The following is a 22,357-nucleotide window of genomic DNA, read 5'->3' as shown; positions in this document are numbered from 1 at the left end:
ATTTAGAATGGCCGGATGTCTATCAGGGAAGCGGCAAAAACATTTGCTATAGACAAAATGACGCTTTACAAGTATAAAGTTAAAAAGAAAAAGCATCTTGAAACACCAGAATCAGTTAGGGACGTAAAAATGGGATATGCTAAACATCGACATATATCAAATGATGATTTGGAAAATGAGCTAAGGAACTATATTTTAAACAAGTGCTAAAATTTACTATTGATTAACTCCTAAAAATTGTTCGGGAACTGGCCTATGAATTGGCACAAGCGAATCAAATAAAAGTGGCAGATACCTGGATAAATGCCAAAATGGCAACTTCAGAATGGTTAATACGTTTTTAAAAGGCATCCAAATCTTTCTTTGAGGGAGCCAGAAGCGACAAGCCTTAGTCGGGCAACTAGTTATAATCGGCATAACGTTGGACATTTTTTTGAAAATTTGAGACATGTTTATGAGTTTCAAAACAAAGATGTGAGGAATGCGGACGAAACCGGGGTGCAGACTGTTCAGCGGCCAAGCAAAATTATAGCTGAGAAAGGAGTCCGGCAAGTTGCAAAAAGCCACTTCTTCTGAGAGAGGGCAAACAGTTAAAATTGCAACAGCTGTCAGTGCTATTGGCAACTCTATTCCCCCACGCTTCATTTTTTCTAGTGTGTTCTTTAAAGACCATTTCATAAAATAAGGACCACCAGAGTGTATTGGTATTGCACATCCATCTGGTTGGATGACTGGGTCATCGTTTCTAACTTTTATTAGACATTTTCACAGCCACGTTAAGTCCTCACCCGAACATCCCTGCCTTTTGATGCTTGACAATCACGATTCACATTTTTCAATTGAGGTGTTAAATTTCTGTAAAGACAATGGAGTTGTTTTGCTGTCTTTCCCTCCCCACACCTCTCACCGCCTCCAGCCCCTTGATGTATGTGTATATGGACCTTTCAGGAAATACTACTTTACAGTTGCAGACAACTGGCTAATTAGCAATCCTGGAAAAATGGTAACAATTTATGACATTCCTAATGTTGTAAATGCCAATGTTAATGCCTTTGCAAATGCCATGACACCAAATAATATTGTGGCAGGATAAGCTTCATGGGTCATGCCGTATAACCCAGACATTTTTAAGGACGAAGATTTTTTGTCAAGCTTTGTAACTGATCGTCAGCTTTCTACAACACAAGAAGACCAACACCCGTAGAAGACCAACAACCTTCTACACCCGTAGAAGACCAACAACCTTCTACATCCAAAGAAGTTCACCCGTAGAAGACCAACAACCTTCTACATCCTCAAAGAAGTCAATCCGCCTCCTACATCAGGAATTGTACAACATCCTTCTACATCGGTATTAGCTGAAATCACTGAAAAAGAGTCGTCAGTTGGTATTGCTGGCCTTGAAGCTATCTCTCCCATTGTTACACCAGACAAATTCGCCCTCTACCAAAAGCAGGAGAACGCAAAACAAGCGGTAAAGGCAAGCAACCCTTAAGGTCCTGCACTCTTACAGATACCCCTATAAAAATAAGATAGAGCAAGATACAAAGGAGAGAGAGAGGAAGAGGGCCATTAAAACAGAAAAAAGGCAAAACTAATGAAGTTATTTGGTTATGAACAAAACAAACAGGTCGAGAAACCAAGGAAACAAGATAAAAAAGTGTGAAGCCTAAAAAAACATGAATCAGACTCTGATGAAGAAGACCAAACCGGGTCAAGATTGGATCCAATGTGTTTCCTGCAAGAAGTGGGCACACATAGCTTGTGCAGAGGACAGCCCTTTTTACACTTGTGTTAACTGCCAATCAGACCCATGTTTCTCTTCAGAATCGGAACGACTTGCCGAACTAAGGGCCTGTGACACTAAATGGTGTTTAAAAATGAAAATTTTTGTGAAACTAAGAAATTTATTAGAACAATGTAAAAATCCATTATATTCATTTTTAAAATTTTCTTTAGAATATTATATTTTGGTATTAATGTATTTGTACATTTTAAAACAATAAAACCCTTTCAAAATACATGTTTTGGTTACTATTATCCTGAATTCTGGCACCGTCTCAACTTGACCCATAGCTGTATCAACTCAACCCAGACTGTGTTAAATTGATACATCTGGCAAAGTTTACAAAATATTTTTTAGACACCACAAATGTATATTTATAAAACTTCGAAATTTACCAACTGATAGCCAAACACTTATGGTACCTTATTACTTTGCATTTGTTTCAGTACAGTTATAGAGGAAAAATACAAAAACCAGAAAGTAAAAAGTGTATCAACTATACCCGGTCTCCTCCCAATCCCTTTGTATCAGGGTCTAGCCTGTGTACCTGGAATATTCTCTCACACTCTCATCACTTTATTACTACACAGAGTGACCCATGAAGAGGTTTAAACTTTTTATTTTATATTACTTGCCCTTTTATGCACCTAACATTTTAAAACTCTACATAATTAATAAAATTGGTTTTAAAATATTCTGTGAAAGTTTCAGCTCTTCAAAATGGTGACATATTGAAAATTGTATCATTTTGCTTCTTATACATTCACTACACAAAACTGATTGTTAAATGTCAATAACCAATTCAAAATATACGGTTTATAACCAATTATATATGTCAATTACAATAATATATGTAATGCAAAGGACCATACCTCCAAAAAAGTTCAATAGTGGAAACAATTTTAAGTGCTATAGTAAACTTCCACTAGACTACTTCGCATTTATTGTACTTTTTATTTTTCTTGTCCATCCAAAATTACGTTGGTGGGAGTTAATAAAACTTTCGTAATGTAATTATATATATTCAATCATCAAAATAAAAAAGTTGGGTAAAAGAAAAATACAAAAATATAAGAAGTATTATAAACATGCCATTACGTGACCTGTGCGCTGCAATAATTTTACATGGCATATCTTCGGGAATTCGGAGGAATTTTTTAATGTGATGCTACTATTTTGAACATTTAAGCGTTCGCCAAATTGCCGGAAATTTTACATAAATTTTAAAAGCCGGGAGGACAATAGGACAAACATTAAAAGGGAGATCATGTTCTCCTAAAGCCGGGCGTCTGGTCACCCTACTCGTGAGGCCAAAGTGGTGTTACTGAAGAAGAATTTAACGTTGCAATGAAATATTTTTTTAAGGAAAGGAAAGTTAACTATACTGCTGTGCGAGCTAGTTACCATGTTGCCGAAATAATAGCCAAGGGAGTAAGGGCCTACAGTTACGCAGAATTCTTTTAAACTTATTTAAAGGCTATTGTCAAAACAATGTGCTTAGAGAAATTGTCTATTATTAAAGCTATTAGTTTTTTCTGCCAGAACTATAACGAAAAACATTGAGGATACGGGGGAAGAAGTTCAGTATTGTCTTAAAGGACATATGTAAGAAGTTTATATACCATTCTCTTGCCATGGACGAGAGCACTGACAAATAATACAGTTCAGCTCCTCTTTTTTATTACAGGAATTGACGATAACTTTGTTATAACTGAAGAACTGACAGCTCTTCAAAGTCTTAAAGGAAAAGAGTGAACAAATTAAAACTCTGTTCAGAACAAAATTTTTGCTCACTTTCCACCTTGCAAGAATCTTACGGAGGGAATTTAGAGAAAGATGAAGTATTTCCTATTGATAAATGTCCTGAAGCAATTAATCTTACCGAACACGAGTGTCGTGTGATGTTTTGTGAATTTCGTGGTTTTTCAAATGAAAACCATTGTATAGAGATACAAGCTAGTGACACTCTGAAGGACTCGTTCAATAACGTCTAACAATTCTACGTTATTTTATGCGCAAACAAACTGAAAATACAGTCTGCTACCCTTCCACCCAAAAAACGAAAACATTAGAAGTTTGTCACCGGATAATCCCTTTTTGTTTATTTACATTGCTTGTAAATGCAAGAGAACTCGGATTATATTGCAATTGTGCATAGAAGATAAACTTATTAGGCAATGTGGCATTACATTTGTTTATTCTAAGTGTTGTACTCTTAAAATGTATGCTTCTACTTAATATTAGCCACCGCGTTTAAGTGGACATCTTTACCATTACTAGATGAAATCAGTCTAGTCTTTTTCTGTGTCTTTCAGTATGTAAGATAACTGTTGAAAGAGCAAATTAATAGTTCTGAAATTTTTGAGAAATTACAGCTCTACTAGTTCAATTATTTTAATGGTAAACATCAGTCCATTGGGAGATGCTCTCATGGCAGGGATGTTGTCTATGAGGGGCGAACGTGAGGCCTCCCACTCTGACTTAGTTTGGCTCGCAATTAACCTTGTTTTATAAAAAAAACTTAACATATTACATCAAAAATATAAACAAAGAATCAAAACAATTCAGCGTTCCTTCTATTTTTTGTTGGCGGTCCTTGGATTGTGCAAATTAAAGTGCATTCTGATTTTTGTGTGCAAAAGGCATATCTAACGAATACACAAATTTATTATTACTACGTTATAATTATTTACCTTCATAATTATATAAATAGGATCCAGATATTTAATATCATGACGTAATCACTGAACTTTGATACAGTAAATTATCATGATATTTGTTTTATGCTTATTTCATTACGTCACATTAGGAATCGTTTTGTTTATATGGACTAACTATCAAAAGTAATATATTAAATGTATTAATCCACCATGATTAATAAGTTTACTTAGTGACGTGTGTTTGACACTGGTGTGTGGAGAATTCAAAGCCTAATTAACCAACATTCAGTTTCAAACATTTACACAAACACCTGTTACCACATTCAGCAGCCTGTCCGCTTGTTTCTGCATTGACGATGTGTTTGTAATTAATTGTATGAGTTTATATCAACCTCTTCAATGTTTGACAATGATCAATCCACATTAATTGGTTCCCTTTATTTGGCCACTTACGTGTATTTACCAAATGCACGACTGCGATTTTGATGAATAAACATGAACTTGTACAAACATGTTACTTTTTCTATATTCAATGCAATAAATTCATATTTAATTTGTATGAATATATTATTACTACGAGAAGGTGATTACCATGTATTGATGTGTCGTTGATGGATGCTGGAGAAGCTGGATTATAATATTTTAACCTTTTCAGTTCAAGGTTACAATATATGTTTGAACAGTGAAAATAGTTGCACCGTACGTTCGTCTTTCATTCATAGACCAAATGTCACTGGACACCATTTTTTTGAAAATTGTCTCTGACAGACAGATTTGAAATACTGCGGATCCTGTGGAATTCTGTGCGGATTTCTGTAGTTAGACTACGAAATTTAAATTCCTTTTTAGTAGAGCACTTACAAGACTACAAAGATGTATACAGACTTTTTTTCAAAATCCATTCTGAAGTTTCTCATATTTAATGACGAATCAGTCAGTTGTATTCTGCTTTTATGGATCTAGACAGAAGATAAATTCATTCTATATTTTGTGTGTTATTTATTTAAAGCTGTATGTTTATTACATGTATTATTTTTTAACAATAAACTATTCATAATTTAAACATATCTCGTTTACTTTTCCAGTTTTTTTAGTTATTGCACTTAATAAAATATTTAGTAATAAAACGTGCTATACACCCATGAACACAACATTTTTACATAATTATTAAACATAGTTTGTCAAGTAAATTTTAATTTTTGGCAGTGAACTTATTTAATATTTACAAGTAAAGTAGGTGCTATCTTTCTCATTTTCGTTCATAAACTTAGGATTTGATGTCTTTATAAAAATATTGTTTTAACATAGAATAATTCAAAAAGGAAAACATTATTTATTCCAATGGGCGTTTCTTTTAAAACGACTTATAATATGACATAGATCACTGTACGGGATAGTAGTATTATTTTCCATATTAAAGCGGTGGTGGCTTATAGTGCCTAATCTCACAGCGCCAACCGTTAGCTCACAGTGCCACAGCTCATAGTGCCACAGAATTGGCCAAATGCTTAACCGAATAAATAATCGGATCCATGCTCTCAGCGCCACAGCTCAATTATGACACATACATATTATCGTTCTTTTCCTAATTGTGAGCCAAAGGGTAGTTTCTGGGATCTGTGGGATGTAGCCTGAAGGGATTATTTTAGAAATAACAATAGGGCTTATTAAATAGAGACTAAAAAATATCAAATTACAAATTCAGTGCAATCGGTTCAGTAGTTTTTACATCATTAACACACGTGATGTTTTTATATATTAGAATAGATTAAAAGAGTCGTTCTCTTATTTTTGAAATGCTGTAGCTAGGAATAGAGACCAATTATTATAAATAAAAAAACATAATTTTATTACAAAATTTAAGTTTTGACAAAATTTATTTTTAAATCCTAATTTTCCAAATATTTATAACATTTATTATTTAGTGGTCGCAGCAGTTATACTATATATATTACAATCCCTGATCTTCTATCATATTAATTTTGATAGAGCAGACAAATGAAAAAGGAAGGATGACTTGTGGGTAAGTTGGAGGGTGGACTATTCTATAAATCAACTGTCTAAAAGTAGATTGCTGTGATATCAACACCTAATATTAGTCATTTTATCATCTCAAAAAATTATGGGTTTGCATTCTCCTGACAACTATTTACTTTTTGCAGTTTTGTATAATTATTTTTAGAGATTTTTACACCTTTCTAAGAAAAACTGTCATGTTAAATGAGATCTTGCTAGACTGAAAAGCGTTTTTAACTTGTAGATAAAAATTAATAAGACGATACTTTTCACTTTGGACGTCGTAGTACAAAGGAATTAATAGCATATCAAACATATTATAATTTGATGGATACTGGAAAATATTCAAATCTCTTGGCCCATTTTAGTATATTATATCTTAGTATACAATCAAATTTTTAGTAACATTTAAAACTATTTTGTGATAATGTGGAGTTTTCTACTGTCAAAATTCGTAGCCTTTTTAAAGAAACACTTTTAATATAAAATGATGGATCGCTATTGTAATTTTCAAAACTAAAATATTCATGCACCGCACGTATTATCATGTACATATTATATACAATACAATACAATGCAATATACGTTTATTGTCAGAAAAACTTTTAACATTGCATAGCATGCGTCACATAATAATAATTTTATACCCATTAAATAGTAACATGCCTTATGCTAAGGATAAAATTTAAAAATATCGTAATCAATATCGTTATTAGTTAACAATAAGGGTTCAAGCAGTAAAATTTATAAATAATAAAAAAATAACGTTGGATCTCAACGCCCCTATATAATCTCACATTAGAGCTAGTGAGATGGTCCATAAATTCGCCAACTGTATAATCTAAATGAGACAATAAAAAGTGTCGCAATGGACTCTTGAATCGATATACATCATTTATAGATTTTATTTCTTCAGGGAGCCTATTTAGAAACTCTATGCCGGCTTGTGAAGGAAGTTGCTCTTATCTTATCAATCTATGTGAGCATGGTTTTCACGATACCTTGCATCGTAGTTGTGAGTGTCCCGACCTCGAACCAGCAGTTTGGCTCTTAAACCGGCAGTGTACAGTATTTTCCAGTATATACAAACATGGTAATGTTAGTATTTTGAGCTAGATGAATTCCTACATGACTCTCTAAACTTTAGCAATAATTCTGATAGTTCCCTTCTGCAAGACAACCAGTCTGTGGAAGTCACTATTTGAACAGCCACCCTACATTATAATATCGTAGGATAAATGTGTTTGGGACCAAACACTAAAATGCAGTTTTCATCATATGATCTGGAAAGTATTCGGCAAGAACTCTCAGGAGATAGTTATTACTTGATAGTCTCGCACAAACACTGTGCACATGGTTCCTACAAGTCAACCCTCTATCGAGGAGTATTCCCAGGAGTTTCGTACAGTCAACTTCATCCAGGACCTTCTCGTCCAACATTACAGTATGTCTGTACTGAAATGGCGCAGTGCTTCCACCAAAAACAATGTAGTTTGTCTTCGAACAATACAGTTTCAAGTTTATGTTTTCAGAATATTGAGTACATGCATTTAATTCTTCGTAAGCTTGAATTTAAATTTGAAATTTTGATTTGCATGTGAAAGAGAGAGTCGTGTCATCTGCATATTGGACCATGTGTCCTTTAGGAATCTTTGAGTTCAAACTGTTTACGTACACTAGGAACAGAACTGATCCGAGGATGGATCCCTGCGGGATCCCATATCTGACTGGTTGTACGTAAAAATGAATGTTGAACTGATGCTGTTTTCTATCAGAGAGGTATGACTGAAGCCACTTCAGTGGGAATCCTTTAATACCGTTTGTTGTGCAATTTGTTGAGGAGAATGGTGTGATCCACACAATCGAAAGCCTTACACAAATCAAGGAAAAACGCTGAGCGTTACTGTTTTCTTGTCCAAGCTATCGACAATCAGCTTAATTAAGTGCGTGATTGCATCAATGTGGATTTACCCTAATCCAAACTGATTTGGAGATAATAATTTTTCTCAAAGAAATTTATCATTTTAACTTAAGAAACGTTTTTCAAAAAGCTTACTTAGCAATTGTAGGATTGAGATTGGCCGATAATTATTTATTTTCAATGGATCATTTTTCTTAAAAATTGAAATTCCTACAGCTCTTTTCAGTGTCGTAGGAAACATGCCTTCTTGGAAAGATTTAACAATTATCATTGTCAGTGGTTTCAGCAGAGGCATGTAACAATGCTTGAAAAGCCATTTACGTCAGTTGACTTCGACACCCTTAGAAAACGCATCACGCCAGCCACTTCCTCCTCTGTTACAGGAGTTTAACACCATTGACAAGATGGGACTTGATGTTTCACTCGTTTCGAAAGAACCGCCAAGATTTTGGTTTGCAAAAAAAAGACATTAATGGTCCTTAATAATTTCCCGATTGATTTAAATTTCTATGTTTATTGGGTTCCTTGGTTTTGTGCTTATTAATTATACCTCAAGCGGTTCTTTGAACATTTATTTATTTCCTTCATTGCTTTGTTATATTCATAGGCTTTGGCCGCTTTGCTTTAATAACCGTTCGATAGATTAATTTATTCTTTTTACAAATTTTTTTGTAAAAAAGCTTGTTGATAGTTTTCATTATTCCCAATACAACCGTAACTTTATTTCTAGAAACAATTATTCCTGGAGTAATCCAATTAGTTTTTCTGTTCTCTTTAAAATTAATATGTTTTAAATAGACAATATACATTTAGATTCTAATTAAAGCAATCATTTCAATAATCGAACATTTCTGACGAGGTTTGAATTGTATTAAATTGCCAAAGTTCTCGATTCAACTGTTTGTTTTAACAGGTTAATGTAGGAAGGACGTGCATCTCTCATATATGCAGTTTTTATTCCTTTTGTGATTTTTAACCTGTTCACTAATTTTTGATTAATTGCGCATCGTGGTCAGATATGGCAGTGGCTACAACGGACACGAACGTACTGGATAGGTTGGTCACAATGTTATCTAAAGCGGTCTGATAACCACCAAACACTCGTCGGTGAATTCACCAACCAACCAAGATTGAAGCTGGCCAGTAAATCTCGGAACTTTCTGGTTTTGCTACAACCCTGATTCAATATGTTAATATTGAAATCTCCAGCTATCAGAAATTGTCGAGTTCATGGCGCTATTTCTACTAGAGTATTCTCAATGTATTTAAAGAATTTATTTTCTGACCTTTTTGGAGATCTATAAACCACAAATCCGAGATTGAGCGACCATTACTGAGGACCAACAGAAATACCCGAGAGCTCAAATACCTTTTCCTCCACTTGAGTAATCCAACTTTTTAAAATCAAAAACATGATTTGACAAAAACAGCAACACCGCCTCCTTTAAAGTGGGTCCTATTTAAGACTATAGGCAAGTATGTACTTTTCTATGACAAACAGATCAATATTTTTGTCATTAAAACCATGTTCGGACAGAAGAAGAATATCCGGTTTGAGCTCGTCACAGAGTAACTACCAGCTCCTTGAGTTTATTACTAACCAGCTCCAAACTTATTGAGTTAGTTACTGATTTGCGCATTTTGGTGTAAGTTTAGTTAAAAATTCCCGAGCTTGAGGCACTTTGCAGGGGCGAAGGCAATCCTTTGTTAAAGGCGTTTTTTACGTTTCCTACAAGAAATCTCCTTGAACTGGTGTTGCAAACACCATCTGGGTCAGGTATGCCTACGCATTTAGGGACGTAATATACATATGTCCTTTGTTACTAATCCGTTTAGTCGTTTTTTAGTCATAACTGTTACCATATATAGTAAAAAAAAAACTGGACAATACTGCTGTTATTAGCATTTGCAACACACGACAGCTGGTACGTGTCATACCTGTACATACTGGTGAACAATGCGTGACACGTTGGTTTCTGTGATTCAGTCAGCTGTCACCAATTTGACCTATCCTTACAGGAAATAAATCTTCATTTTTAATGATTTATGCATAATATTTGGAAAATGAATATGTATGTTTAATTCTTATTCTTAATCTAGTTAGGCAATATATACGAACCTAAGTAAATTAAAAACCTGCCTCTTATATGTCAAATTCTTCTCAGTACATCCACTTAGTTTTGTGGAATTTGTTCCAATCATCCAAGTATCGTCACAAGACCTCGCCAAATTCTCATTTATAATGTTAATAGGATAATCAAAATTTAAATAAAAAGTATATTATTAGTAAAATAATTACTTACAACTAAGATACGTGTACAAACATTACAAGTGTTGTAAATTAATAATTATTTGAATGAATGCTACAAATACGAATCATAAAAACCTATCCGACATTATCGAATCTGGGAGTTAATTACATTTTACAAGTTAAACTGTTCTTTTTAAAATACAAATAAAAATGACTGCCTATACTCCTTGATATATTAATAACAGATAGGTATCACAATAATGATCCTTAGTGATGGTAAAGAAGGTTATCATTAAAATAAAACCTATTAAAGTAAAAAGGGGCATAAATTAAGTGTGGTGACTACGCTTACTAAAACACCTGAAATAACAGATTTCTTTAAGCTACGTTTTGTGAATTTATAAACTTTTATATTTTCAGAAATGTTTACACCCTGAAATATTTAAGGCTTTTTAAACAAAAAATGTTTTGATCACATCAAATAAAATTAAAAAACGAATGATATATTATTAGCCAAAAGTTACATTTTTCAAGGGATTTAAATCGTTGGTGTCACTGCATCATGCAAAAGTCGGATCAAGACTGGGCTATGTATGCACTATCTTGTTGGATTGATGCTTACATTTCAGTACTAAATCTAATTATCACACATCAACAGTATAATGTCATTATCATTAAAAAAAGTAATAAAGAATATTGCAGGCATATGTTTAACAAAAATCCTCCCATCGAAGAATTTATATGTTAATAAAGATTATTTATTTTGCTCCAAGGTCTTTTTTAACCCTTCCTAATATTTTTTTTTTATATTTACAAGTCACCAAGATTATACAATGTGACCAGATTGTTTTATATAGGAGATAAGATAGATTATTTGGGCACAATTTGGTTTATATATATATTTATATATATATATATATATATATATATATATATATATATATATATTATATATATATATATATACATAATCAGTTACGGTTCTCCAGAGACAGAGTGACCTACAGTAAAGTGACGTACGCCTCCAGCGTTGTTTGTTATAACCCAAGGGGTCAGTGAATCCTACTCAACAGAGTGCTGTTACATCCAGTCACAACCAGTTACGGTTCTCCAGGGAAAAAACGTGGGATACAGTAAAGTAAGATGTACCTCCAGTGTTCTCTGTTATTATAACAATATATCTTTTGCGCACTCTCCGTCTCATGGATTCATATTAGCCATAAAAATGTATTGTCTTGTTAAATTGCCATAAAATTATATAAATCTTGACAAGGTTTTAACCAAAGTGAGTACAATACTAATAACAGTTACACAAAACCAATCGTTTTCAATGCAATGGCTTTGAATGTAAGTGTTCAGGGAAACAATATTGTTTCCTCCACGTGCATGAGATTGTTTAACTTGTCTATATTGAGACTGTGAGTGATAAAAACAGCAGATGTCACAGTAATAAAGGTCAGTTGAACGTGTCCAATGTTCCAACATGATATGGATCTGTACACTGTAAACACTGATTTAGATGTCTAGAATATTCCATAGGTGTTTTTCCCTTGGGGCGGCCATGCACTTAAGCCTCAAGGGCTTTTTGCGCACCCCGGAAACACCATGAGGCCTACCAGTCTACAACTTCAGCAGTTCAACAAACCGCCGAAAACAACCTATCAGGTCCTCCTGGGAAAATTCACACCACCCCTGTCCATGCTACCAAAGATGGCATACCGCTCTCTGCTATTGCAGGGCAATCAAAGAGCAGGTGCTCAGCAGTCTCCTCCTGCTCATTACACTACATACACCTTCCACAGAGCGGATCCTCCTGAAGAATGCCAACTCTGTGTAGATGCTTCCTCAGGTGACCATGCCCGTAATGAGACCAATGACCTTAGAAGACATTGATCTGTTTAATGAGAGAAGGTTCCGAAGCCACCTTGGAAGAAGGTGACTGTAAATACCATTCTACTACTCACTCTTAAACCCGGATGCAACCTCCACCTTCTCCCATGCTCCGCGCAAATCCATCTCGAGACAACCCTAGAGGATTCACACCTTGGAACACCGCAGAACGGTTGAGGGCCCGTCATAATTGTTGCTGAGCCCCTGGTTGGCCAGGGCATCAGCTCTTTCGTTCCCAAGAATCCCCTCATGACCAGGAACCCAAACAAACGGTTACATTGTTGATTCTGGCAAGGGAGGGAAACGGTCTGATAGCAATCCCAAACCATTTGGATTTGATTGCACAGGAATCCAGCGCCTTCAGCGCTGCTGACTGTCCGTGAAAATGTTAATCGTCTTGCCCCTATATTGCAGACGAAGATTCTCACGAGCACATTCCATAATGGCTGCGACCTCCACTTGAAAGACTGTCGGATACGGACCCATAGGAACCACCAGCTCCCTACATGGTCTCACTCCCAGAATTCCAGCGCCTGTGCCGCTTTTTGTTTTGGAGCCGTCTGGTGTACCATTCGAGCTTCCGCTGGTGGAAAGAGGTTTCTTCCCCTCTGACCAATCATCCCTTGAGGGTAAAATAATCATAAAGGGGTTTTGTCAAAGGAAAACTTTTGTGGCATCTGATCAGAGATCATGTGCAAAACATCCTCCTGTATCAGAGTGCTAATTCTGCAAGTGCCCACCGCTGCAGCCCGACCAGAGTCCCATCTGCTGAAAACAGTAGGCACTCCTCCTGGCCATAGCTCGAGAATTTCAATGTCCAGGGGGGCGAGGTTAAGACAGCAGTCCAGAGCCGTGCCTGGCGCACTGGGAAAAGCCTCAGTGATAGCTAGGCAGGCCATCCTTTGGATACCCGCCATACGTGCTACCACCGTCTTGGCTTCCGTTTTTGGCCACCATACGACAGCTCCGTACATTAGTGCAGGTCTGACCACGGAAACATAAAGCCAGTACAAGAGTCTCGGCTTCAGTCCCCAGGGCCCACCTATCACACACGGCTGCATTGCATTAGAGAACCACTTACCCCTGGCAATGACCCTTTCTAGATGAGGTCCCCAGTTTAGAACCATATCTAGGATCACGCCAGGTACTTGACCTCAGGCCTCAGCTCAACGGGTGAGCCTTTAAATAGAAAGGGACCAATGCTCTCCATCTGTCGCCTCCTGTTAAAGGCAACCACGGCAGCCTTGGTGGGGTTGACGGTGAGGGCCAAACCTTATCACACCAGTTTCTCCACCATGTTCAGAGAAGCATTGGTCAGTTCCGTGATTGTTGTGTTGAACTTGCCACTCACAAGAATCACAATATCGTCTGCGTACCATTGTGCAAAGACACCGCTGCTATTCAGTGAGAATTTAGCAGGTCATCCACAACCAGGTTCCACAGAAGAGGAGAGAGGACGCCGCCTTGCGGACAGCCCCTCGTAGCCTTCGCACTAACACTTGCTCCCATGAGGGTTGTAACAACAACCCTGGCCGTGAGCAAGGCCCCTATCCAGTCACACACCTGACCATCAACGCCACGTCCTTGAGACCGCATTGATAATCGCCTGAGTGGCTGTTATTATCAAAGGCACCTTCAATGTCTAAAAAGACTCCTATGGCTATCTCTTTTTCCGCAGCCAGCGTCTTCTCAATCCTGCATACCAATTGATGCAGGGCCGAGTCGCATGACTTTCCTGGAGTGTAGGCATGCTGGTTTAGAATGCAATGGTCGCTCCAGAAGAGCTCCCTCCCAAACAAACCTGGCAACCATTTTCTCCATGGTTTTGAGAAGGAAGGAGGACAGGCATATCGGCCTGAAAGACTTAGGGCCGATCCATGCCCGCCCTCCCCTGCTTCGGTATGAACACCACTCTGGACACTCTCCAGGATAGTGGGATATACCTGAGAGCCACGGAGGCTCTGAACAGTCTGCACAGCTGGGGAAGGAGAATGTCCAATCCTCGCTGCAAGCAAGCCGGTCTCACCCCGTCGCCCCCAGGAACCTTGTAGGAACTGAATGAGTTAATAGCCCACTCAATCCTACTGAAGGTAACAATACGGTGCGCCAGACTCCACTGCAAATGGGTGGCGCGACCCGCATGTCTCCCCTCACTTTCGGGTGGTTGTTCACTCTCATGAACAATACAGTCCGGGGAAGTGTGTTCCCATCATAACTGTCAGAAAACTCCTTTCAGCTCAGTAATGTAAACACCTTGATCGTCCTTGAGACTACCAAGCGGCGAGATGGGATTCTTTGCCCAATAGCTTTTGCAGCCTTGCACAGCCCTGCACACTGTCAATATCGGTGCAGAGCTTCTTCCAGGCTAACCTCTTGGCCGTACGAACCTTGTGGTTTTACAGTGCAAGAGCCTCATGGTAGGTGTCCCAAGTGCCCCAAGTTTTGGCTCTCCTGAAAAGAGCCCTGACCCTCTTCCTCAAAGAGGCCAGTTCAGAGCTCCACCAGGCTACCTTTGATCTATTTTTGTTGATAACCGGGCAGCTGAGATCAAAGGAGCCTAAATCGCAGAAGTTATACCGTCAGCCGATTCGTCCAGCTGCGCCGCGCTGTGAATCCGTTTCCCATTAGTGGAATCAGAATCCAGCCGTGCCCTGAGGTTTTCCTTGTATGATACCCAGTTTGTGTTCCTCGGCTTTCCTATACTGAACTTTTTCTAGCATCTGTTTTGTTCACCGATCTTAAAACAGATTTGAGCATGATCAGAGAGGGAAGGCTCGTCAGACACATGCCAGCCATGCATCCGACCAGCCATTACCCTCCGACATCATGGTCACATCTAGCACCTCCCGTGCGAAACGTGGGCGCATTACCCACATTTTCAATTATTAGACTACGGGACATTATATATTCTAGAAGTAACTTACCTCTGTTATTGGTGTTGGTGCTGCCCCACGCCTCGTTGTGCGAGTTGGCGTCGCATCCCACCACCAGATTTGCCGCACTCCTCCCAAACATGGTCCACCAAGGCAGCCAGTTCCCTGGAGGGCGTGGACTCCGCATCATCATACGGTACATATGATGATGCAACTAGCAGGGTTTTGTCTAGTACCAGCCACCATCGGCCTGACTGTGGCGAGATCCCTGCAACAAAATTCCAGAACAGGAATGCTGTCCACCTTGTTGCTTACAACAATACCATGTCCAGGCATTTTCAACCTGGGCATTAACAATTTTCACCCCTGTCATTGAAAGCCCTCATATTTTTTCCCTTGCTGATCCAAGGTTCCTGTATCAGGGCCACATGAAAATCTTCCGACAGGAAGCGTCTGCAGAATACAGCCGAGGCAGCCTTATTGTGCTGTAGGTTGATCTGAAGAACCTTGATCCCCATGATCAGCCGCCCCACCCCGCGCCCTCAGCTAGACCTGCTCCACACCAATGAACACCCTCCAGCCCCTCCCCTTAAGAGTGGCTGAAAGATTGTTCATCTATTAAAATTACGAGTGTTCTGGAATCTCCCGTGTGGACATCTCCAACAACCCTCCAGTCCGACACAGAGATCCCAGCGTTCTGTTTGTTTATGGCCTTGAGAAATGGTCGCAGTGTCCTTCTCGGCCATGGGGCCATCAACCCTTAGGAAGACCTTGGTAGATCTTAAGAGGTCTTTGTAGTCCCCACAGATCACCCCCTATTCCCCCAGGGCCACCGACCAGCCCCGGAGCCAGACCCCGCAGCCAATCCCTGGTTTCGTCACTGCCACATAGCATGACGAGAGCCCCCCTTTCCGGGAAACACCTCTTAAACTGCAGGCACACACCCTCTGCTGAGGTACCTCGTCGAGAATGCGCCCCCGAAGCTCCATAGCCTCCTCCTCTGAGAGGCGCCTCTCAGGAAAGTTCGCAGGGACCAAGACTAGCTTATGTCCCGTCAGAACCTCCCTGAATGTTTCTCCCAATCCCTCCTCCGTTGAGGGATTGCTACTCCTCGCACGCTCTGCTTGCTCAGGAGGTGCGGTCGGGCGCCCGAGCGCCCTCTCTTCCCACTAGGAGTAGAGACTGCACCTGCAGTTGCCTCCGGTGCTGCCTGCCTCCCTCTGTTTCCTCATCTTCCTTCTTTCATTGGCCGACATCTTGCCCGTTTGCCTCCTCCATTGACTGTCCGGAAGCCAGGTGCCGTCGGCCTTCTTTTGCTCCATGCGCAGTTTAAAGGGGAGCTTAAGGTTGTAGTCCATTACACATGCACCAGTGTCTGTGTCCATGGACTCAACCCTTCCACTCTGCATCATCGAGTACTACATTGTCGTCGATGGTGGTAGCGCTAGAGGAAACAGGCAGATACATCCAAGGCTTGGGTGCGGATGCAACTGCCCGTTGCAGTTCTTCCAGATCTAAATCTGTTGGTGTTTTTTTTTGTACAAAGAATCCATAAAAGGTCCCACGAGTACCGAGGAAATAACGGTCCACCCAGCCAGAGCCCCGCATGACAGGTAATGCTATTTACGCTTGGGGGGGCGCCCAACCCCCAAGGGCTCCGTTTACGACGCACAACCCCTGCGCCATGCATCCCTTAGGCACAGGTCGCCTCACCACCGTGGGATTGGGGTGCCCTCAGTCAAAAACAAAGTTTTTGTTGTAGTGCGATTCCAGGCGAACCCGGACTGGCACCACTACTGCGCGGCGCCGAGGGCCGTCAACAGAGTGCACTATCGAGGCACTACCCTAGATCCTGGGGTTTTGTTGACAGTAGGGCCACCTCATGCAGGACGCTAAGTAAGCGTTTATATCCGAGCCCAACCATTGGTTAGATGGTTGGATTCGGATCCCCTTCGGTCTTGAGCGACACCTTGGCGGTGCCGCCCCTGGAGAGGTACTTTCCCAGTTCATTGGGATTCACCCGAACTAAGGTCAGCCCGTTCTCCTAGACCCCAAAAGTTTTCTTATTCCATAGGTTTCTTATTTTTTTATTTATTTTACAATATTTATTTAATTAAATTGAATTTTTTAGCTTTACTATTACTTATACACATAATAAATAGCAGAATCAATGCATTACATTTGTATCAACATAGCCATTGAGCTTTATAATGACACATAAAGCTGTACAAGCTGAAGTATAAAACTATATAGAATTCTGTATAATAAATGCATTCTAATGAAATATGATGGATAAGAATTTTTAATGATATTAAAGAGTCAATCATTAAAACGAACGAGGAGTCTACAGAGATTAAAGGGACGCATACTTGCGCTTAATTAGGTTTGTGAGTATAGGATACAGTATAACGCTAGGTGTTTGGTAAAGATCTAGAAATTATGAAGAAAAGGTTTCATCAAAGATGCATGATAAACAACACTTTTAAATGTAACTTTATTTATTGGACACCTATTTTACATTACTAGTTATTGGTTTAGCCAACTACGTATCAATCATCTAATAATTCAGGATAAAGCCAGCTTTTAAATACGAACAAATTTATTTATTAAGAGAGCTATTTATGGGTGTAATGAATTTCATGCCTTGTTTTTGAAATATTTTCGATTTTACGAGTTTCAATTATATTCATATTTAGTATTTAAACAAATTCAACATGTGCTGAAAAGTGGTAACTGTAGCATATTAAAAAAATGTATTACTTCTTTGGTCACCTTGGATAAAACTTTGGATTTGCTAATATTTTTAATGCGTTAATAGTAATAAAACTATGAACCAGTACATATTTGACTTTTTGGTCGATTCTGTATGCAAAACGTGAAATAAAGGAACACTATTTTATAAGTTATTAGTGATTACAGATCTTTCAAATGAGATACAGCTCAACTTAACTTTACATTGGAAAACGCTTCCAGTGATGTATGTATATACGTATGTACATACAGGGTATTTTTGGTGTTAAAAAGTGTTTTCCCAAATTCTTTGGGGTCGAAATATAAGGGTTTTAGTAAAAACGGAGAGCGAAGGTTTCTCGGTTCAGCCGCTATACATATATCACAAATGGGTGGTTCGTCTCACCCTGTAGAAGTCGTTTAGAAAATGGTTTCGATTCCTAGTCTCCCCTTCCCTTAATCCAATAGGCCTTAAGAACAAATTAATGTTTGCCATACTATCATTAAATCTTCATAAAAAGTTAATCGACTGTAGTAGTTATAATACATACAGAATATTTACATTCACGCTCAAGAAGATAGTTCATTTACAGACTTTCTAAGCTTGTTTATTCTTTCTTAACATTGAAAAAATATATAATTAAATATATGTCCTAATATAAACATTTAAAAGTTTTTTTTGTTTTTTAAATATTTGCTAGCGTTATTTTGAATATAATATTTGAATAAATAGTAGAGAAAAAACGTATACTGCACTATTTACCTAGGCAATTTCATGTTATTTCATACCTAAACACAAAACTGAAACATAAATGATCATCTCTCCAGTGCGTAACAGCACATTTCCATGGTAACGGATTATGCGGTTTCAGTATTGGGCTAGTAATTATCTCACCCAGATTTCGTGCGCAGTAACGATAATCACTATCATTGAGAGATCTAAAAGTTTCGAATTAGTTTTAACTAGATTTCTGTTCCATAATTTGCAATTCGTAAATCTAAACATGCTCTATCAAGATTACGGCCCCAATTCTCAAAGCATTTTTCGAAACTTGGTATGAAAGTTCTACAAGTGAATGGCAATGTTAAGTTCGTTGAAGGAGCTATTCGGACCTATAGGGTTGGATCTGCAGAGTCGAAGTATATTTTCTTTCTATACAATTACTATATTCACGTTGTGTTTGAGTGAAACTCTATAAAAAATTAGAATAAACGTTGTACGTGATAAATGTTTACCATTGAGTTTTTGTGCGTTTTTTAGACAAGGTTTTAAAACCATTTTTAAGCAATTGTGGTAGAAGTATTCTCATTAAATGGTTTTTAAAATCTGACAATATTGTTCTATACGAAAATTTAATAACATAAAATAGCTTATAACCTTGGCGTTGAAACTAAGAATGCGGAGATCAGAGACAACAACAGTTTTATGCATAATTAACGCAGGCACTTTGGAACTTTCTATTGTGATATATGTTAGCCAGTGATGGCCATTTAGCTGCAGACAAAGAGCAGATCCATACGACAAAATCCATAATGTGTAAAATTACTTTGAAGATCTTTTATTTAGACGAATTTCAGCCAATATTTACATATATAGTAGAATACTTTATTGAATAAGTAATTATCATGAACAGCCCACACCTGGCTTTGGAGCTATGGAAGTAGAGCCCAGGACCAAACCCTTTTTATACGCAATTGCAACTATAGACGTATTGTAATACGATATATTTTAACAATATTAGGCACGAATGTTATATATAGTAAAAGTCAACCAAATATGGTTTTTCAGCGCCATCTTAAATATGTGGACGGAGGAGCCCCAGTTTCTATTTTTGTATAATAACTTGTATAATTAATCCAAGTATTTTGTGTTTAAATGGATTTTAACCTAAACTAACATGTAAGTTCAACATGATGTGTTAAAACAATGAAATGTTAACCAACCATGGATTTTTGGCTCCTTTGAGACAATGGCATTAATAAAACTATTGGATAAACAATTTTATTTTACAATCTATGTGATATAATTTAAACAAAATTGCATTAACGTTTCATAAAATTACTAACAAAACAATATTTTTTTAAGATAGCCGAGCGGGATCGAAAAGACTGGGAGCTGCTTGCGGCCAGGACCAGCTAGCAGTTAACACCTTCAAGTGGCCAGAGCAAGGGCCCTGTTCCATTTAACTGCCATAAATCCTGCAAGTTGTCGTTTTTAGGAGTTCACAGAGTCTAAGAGCTGCCAGAAGCTAGGAACTTCCAGAGTCTTAAGCATAACTAACTCAGTATAAGATTGAAAAATACAACAGCAATCTTGTATTAATGACTAATTCAATAAACTACGCTGGAATTGAGGTAAGATTGAACGTAGAGATTGGATTTTGAAGTTTGAAATAATGATAATTTTTAAATATAGCGGTTACTTTCAATCATTATTTATCATAGGTATTATAGCTGATAATACTTATTTTTCCCTCTTGCTGATACCATCATAGACAAGTTTCTGTTCGTATAATCGCTACATCACGAAAAAGTGCATTACAAATTTATTAAATAACATCATTATATAATTCTGTAATATAAGTTTAAGATAAAATACTGATAATCCTGATGTGTTTTAAAACATCTTAAAAGAATTAAATATTGTAGAATGTTTTCTGTAAGGTATAGTTAGAATAGGCTTCATTTTAAGTATTTAAAAAAGACTCCTTGCTATTATTCAAATAGTTCAAGGCCTATCAATGCAAATATTTAGCTGATTTCCTGTACCTTATTTTTATTGTCATATGGGACTACCGCTTCTCCCATTGGTGAACTCGTCGCGTTACGTGTACCAACCAGGATAGAGGGGCTTGGGCACCCGAGTCGGCAGTGCTGTCTTGAACCTCGTTTTTATCTCTATAAACAACAGTTCTATGAGTGCTTATGATCACTGAAACATCTAAGGACCATGTGAATATTGTTAGGACCATACTCATCTTGTGCAGTCAAACTGCAAGAAACAAACTTTATAGAATATTTGTCGTATGGGTCAATCTTGCTACAAGAATCCTGACATTTTCACCAGCTACCCTCTGAGCGCCACTACTCTTCAATAACCATTTCATTATCATTAAGAACTTTTCAGATTGGATTTGGAAATTTTTCCACATATAAATGGAATATATAGACAGGAACTGTTAGATTTATTTGAAAAAAAGACCTTCGAAATTTCTTCTCTTACATGATTTAACGATTTTCATAATCTGAATTATTTAGGCGTTAAAAAAAAATTCAGTGTTAGAATCCCGATTCGCCTCTGATACTATCTTATTGTTATAAGCTTTTTACCTCTAACAGTTTTAATAACAGGGACTCATGAGAATGGAATTTATTTAAGAATAACAGTATTTGTTTTAATTAACATAATATAAATAAACTTTTAACACTTTTTAACTTTTTTTATTTTTTATTACACTATGTACATTTCAGAATCATTGATTCCATCTTCAGGTACGAATGAGGTTAAGTTAATTAACTTAACCTCATTCGTACCTGAAGATGGAATCAATGATTCTGAAATGTACATAGTGTAATAAAAATAAAAAAGTTAAAAAGTGTTAAAAGTTTATTTATATTATTGTTAATTATTATAAAACACTTTTTGAGGCTACATCTCTAACAAGTATTTGTTTGCTATTTCCATTGAACTTTATTATTTATTTTTAGTCACTAAAATAATACAGTAAGGAGAAGTAGAGTTAGCTATGTTCTGTAATAGGTGTTGCAATAGAAGATACGTTATCTATAATAACGGATAGTGTCGAAATAATTTAGATTAAATTTTAGACTCACATCGTTTGATCTCTTAGGTTCATTAATCATAACAAATTCGCAACTGTTTTGCTTAAGGGCTAGAGATTTGGAACTCCAATAGTTATTGTATCAAGTACGAAAAATTATTTAACCCTTCGTTCTTATAAGAACTTATTATAAGATTCATAGAAATTGAAGGAGTAAATGTGATGATTTATTACTCAATTAATTGATGATACATCAATTTATGTTAGTTCTCAAGTGCTCACAAAGAAACAACCTTGTTTTTTTCCGGTGTTCATTAGTGATTAAAGTTACTAATCGTCAATAACTTAATAATTTACCAATGTTGTATGTTGTTCTATCAATTAAAGGCATTTAAGTCAGACTGTATACGACGAGGTCTGGCATACACATATCATATGTGTATATTTT

The 22,357-nt window shown here is 37.3% G+C and overlaps 1 pseudogene; it reads left to right on the top strand.

Annotated features, from left to right (window-relative positions):
- Nucleotides 1-1,679: 1,679 nt before the first annotated feature.
- LOC124363561 overlaps nt 1,680-22,357 on the top strand; it is a 45,323-nt pseudogene continuing 24,645 nt past the window's right edge.

The sequence above is a fragment of the Homalodisca vitripennis genome, chromosome 5 (genome assembly GCF_021130785.1).
Source record: "Homalodisca vitripennis isolate AUS2020 chromosome 5, UT_GWSS_2.1, whole genome shotgun sequence".
Lineage (NCBI taxonomy): Eukaryota > Metazoa > Arthropoda > Insecta > Hemiptera > Cicadellidae > Homalodisca > Homalodisca vitripennis.
Note: the sequence above shows the minus strand (reverse complement) of the source record. Positions and strands in the feature narration are given on the sequence as shown.